The sequence below is a fragment of the Prionailurus bengalensis genome, chromosome B1 (genome assembly GCF_016509475.1).
Source record: "Prionailurus bengalensis isolate Pbe53 chromosome B1, Fcat_Pben_1.1_paternal_pri, whole genome shotgun sequence".
Classification (NCBI taxonomy): Eukaryota; Metazoa; Chordata; class Mammalia; order Carnivora; family Felidae; genus Prionailurus; species Prionailurus bengalensis.
Window position 1 is genome coordinate 87,946,012 of NC_057344.1, and position 4,368 is coordinate 87,950,379.

Sequence of the window (4,368 nt, forward strand, 5' to 3'; positions counted from 1 at the left end):
AGAATCCCTAAGAGTGGGTTGCAGCACACCTATAAAATACTTATTCTTCCTCTCTGAAATGAATGTGGGACCTACCTTGGTTAATTTTAGAACTGTTCAAATGTTCTTTCAGCTTGTTTTTGTGACTCATCTGGTCTTGGTCAGTTTTGGTGGGTTTAGCAAGGATGGGTCATATTCTTCTGTTGGGAGCTAAATGGAGTAATGGAACAGTTGTGACCTTTGGAATGTCCAATAACTTGTTCAATTAATTGCCCTTGGTCTAAGCGCACAGGTGACATCTTGATATCATAGATGATAGAAGAACTCTAATTGTTCCTCTGACTTCCAAGAAATTTCCTCTTTCACAAGGCCTACACTCATAGCATCAGTGTAGGACAGTTTCAGTTAAACAGAAAAACAAACATTAACTAACTTTGGAATGCACATGCAGTATTTTCTCAATCTGAATATGCCGTCGTTTGCAAAATATACCTTTGACTTATTAAGGATTTTTGTGGAAAATAAGCTACAATTCTTAGGAAAGCTAGGAAAATATGCCTATCGATTATAAAATCCATTCTCTTTCAGACAGTGTGTGTGTGTGTGTGTGCGTGTGTGTGTGCACGAAAATGAAGAGTATATAACTTGGAATTAAGGAAACGTGGGTGGTAATGTTATATAGATAATTTTGAAAGCTTCGGTGTGGTAGGAGAAGTATTCCAGGATTGTGCTTTTTCAATGGAGTGATAGACGACGTTGGAACTCTTATGTCACAACATTTGTGGGTAATGTGTGGACTCTGAACTTTTCTGCTATCTCCTATCAGAAATGAGCTTTCCAACAGTTTTCCTGTTCTTATCTTTCTTTAAAAATGGCTTGTACCCTTTCATTTTAATCGCTGAACAAAGCTGATGCTCTAAATTACAATCTCATGAACAGATGACAAATGAAGGCACTGACGTGGCCCTTATTATATTATCATCTGGACCAGAACCATGTGATTATATGCCAGAAATTGGCATTATTACCTTTAAGGTAAATCAGCAGCTGAAGAATTTATACTGGAAAATCTGTATTCTCTTCCTCTTTTTTTTTTTTTTTTGGTTATTGGATTTTTGTGTGACATGATTTAAATGCCAAGATTTTTACCTGACTTTCTCTGTCTCTACCTTTTGATATCACTATACCTATTGATTGAACAATTAATCAGTTGATCTATTATAGTATTTAAGGAGAATGAAAGAATGGAATTATACGTTGAAAGTCCAAAACATAAAAACATTATTTTCTCTCTTTTATGTGCTGATATCTTGTCCATTAAGGATATAATAAACAATTACTTATTCAGTATTCTTTTTCTTTTTTTTTTTTTTTTTTTTTTTTTTTTGCTACTGATCTTTTTCTAGCCAAGAGCCTTATTTTGTTCATTCTCTAAGTTTTCTGCTTATTGGATGGGGTGCAGAGTATATTAGGTACATATAATACTGGCATAGCAAGGATTTATTTAAAGGAAAACAAGGTAAAATTTAGATTAGATTCAACTAATTTTTTTGACAATTTTCAAATTTATGAAGGCAAGGGATAGGCATTACATGGTGAACACATTACTAATTAATTCAGTAAGCAAGGCAGACCCAGGGTTAAAAAGATCCATAGGAGGAGAAACTTTCCTCTAAGATCTTAATGTGTTGTGGGAAATGTACTAAAAATACAGATTTCGCAGCTCCCCTCAGACCAAAAATATCAGAATCTCCAGAGGGTGAGCCTGAGCATATCTTTTCAATAAACCCACATAGTTTTTTAGTGATTTTATGGTACAGTCTGGTTGAGAAACCTCTGGTCCATATTGTATATGATCCACAGAAGAAGTAAAAAATTAGCATTAGGGATATCTATTTTCTGTTTATCTAAGAGGCAAATGTATTCCCCTCCCTTAAATTATTTTTCTCCCGGTTTCTCCCTCTCTTGAGGTTTTGCTACAGAAAAAGTTCTTTCCGCTGTTAACTCCATTCACAACCATTCTGAACACCCACTCCCTGACGCACTTCTCACCGCCCTCCCCCGGTCCTAACTGGGGAAACTCTTTTCAGTTGGAGAAATGCAACGAGACAAAAGTAATTTATTTAGCCCTCAGCCAATTCTATATTGCTTCTTATGTTGAAACAAAGATCTTCATTTTTATTCAGTCTTCCTGCTGCTTCTGAAATTCTTTTTCTCCTTAATTTAATGAGCCCCTTCTCTACAATACGCTAAGCATGGTACAGGAGAAATATAAAGATAAATATGTGTGCTTACATTCCACTGGGGGAGGCCAATGTGATTTGAATAAGTATAACATGAGGCAAAAATCAGATTTGTAATGATAAGCTGAAAGTTTGCAAGTCCTCAAGGCTTCCTGGGTGCTTTTTCTTTTATGCCCCAATAAAACAATTCAAGACCCCGGCCCACACACCGTGGGAAGTTCAGTGTCATTTATAGTGTTTCTAAGATTCCTGCCTGCTGTGCACCTGCCCTCTCCTAGCAGATGCCCACCTGCAGTCTTCAACAGCTCTAATCTGGATCACTTCTGCCTGTTTCTTTCTAAGTGTGGATATTTTTCCTTTATTCCTCAAAAGAATCACTAACACAAGGGTGTTGTGTTGGGTAACCGAAAATCTAGAAACAATGGAAGTTCATTGTAGTACAGAATAAGAGTCTACCTGAAGTTGAATATCAGATGCTATTGCAAAATTATTTACTTTGGTCCGACATTCCTGGTGTATGGGAATCACTCGCTCATTAGGTTATTTCTTTGCAACCCTGACTTCTCACATACTGCTGAGGTTCACCCTGATGCTAACAAAAATCTACCTTCTGTCTCTTATTTCCTAAACATTAAGGGAAAGTTTCCAAGTCACTAGGTAGAATCAAAAGTTGATGATACTTGGCCATAGAGAATAAATTTGCCTATTTTAATTTCAACCTCTCTCCTCCACATCATTTTGAGAGCCAATCTGGGTACAACCAATGGGCCCCGACAAGTGTTTTACAAACTAAGCAGTCTTCCTTCAACCTCACTTGTAACAGTAATGACCTTACTTCCATTTCCATTTTATTATAGAGATATAAACCAAATGCTATAGGGATGCATAGCTTTTGGAATGATACCTAAAACACATGAGAAAGAGATAGGGGGTGAGAGGAGAGAGAGGGAGAGACAGGCAGAAAGACAAAGAGAGAAAGCTTTTTGGTGGTCCCTAACCATCTTTGTTCACCATATCCCTAAATGCAAACATAGTTCTGGCACAGAATTGTCATTTGTTATATGTTTGTAGAATGAATAATTAAATGATAAAAAATGTGTCTCATTGTTCCAGCCATTAAATATGAATGCCAAATCATTTTGAAGTCTAGAGACATGGAGCACCTGTGTGGGCTGAGAAAGGATATGTGGTGGGGTGTGGTCATCTACTTTAGCAGGCAATTAATTTTTCAACATAATTAGTTATTTAATTGACCATTCACGTAGTGTTCATGCATTTGAATTCCTAATTAATCTCCATTTTACTTAAAACATTTTATTTCTGTACCCCCATTTGTAATTTAACAGTATGTGGCCTTGAATTTTGATGTGTATTTATCACTAAGTGCGCACACACACACACACACACACACACACACACACTTACACGAAGGACTAGACAAAGTTAGCCATGTTGGACTTTCAGGGAAATTAGATGGATCTCATTCCACAGAATTTGTTAAAAATCATGGATTATTCAAATTTTTAACTTCTTTTTCTACATCAAGGGTCACCAAACTTCTTCTATAAAGGACCAGATAGTAATTATTTTAGTCTCTGCAGGCCTTATAGTCTCTGTCCCAACCACTTGATATGTAAATTAGGGACAATGTTGTGTTCCACTAAAGCTGTACTTACAAAAATAGGCAGTGGGATGAATTTGCCACATGGGTCATATTTTGCCAGCCCCTGCCCTAGACCCTTTTATAGGATTTAGACTCACCTCTTGCCTAATCATGAGGGTCTTGCTTTTAACTTTGTCTTCCTCTATGCACAAGTTCTTTCTTCCATCTTTAGATATATATGATCTTTTGATCTTGAAAAATTGTTGTTGTTGTTGTTGTTGTTTTGGTTAAGACTATGCTGTTCCAACCAAGATATCATCTTGCCTGTCTCCTTCCATGTCTGAAACCTTGCTCTTCCATCATCTATTATTCCTTCATTGTTTCAGATACGAGTAGCCCAGAATCCACTGGAAGCCAGCAACGTTGTTTTTATGTTCCTCTTATACCTAGCACAATAAAAATTCCCATAGTTCTCTCTTTAAACAGATTTTAAAGTAAATCTTTTGATTGAGGTATAACATACGTACAGAAATATGTACAAGT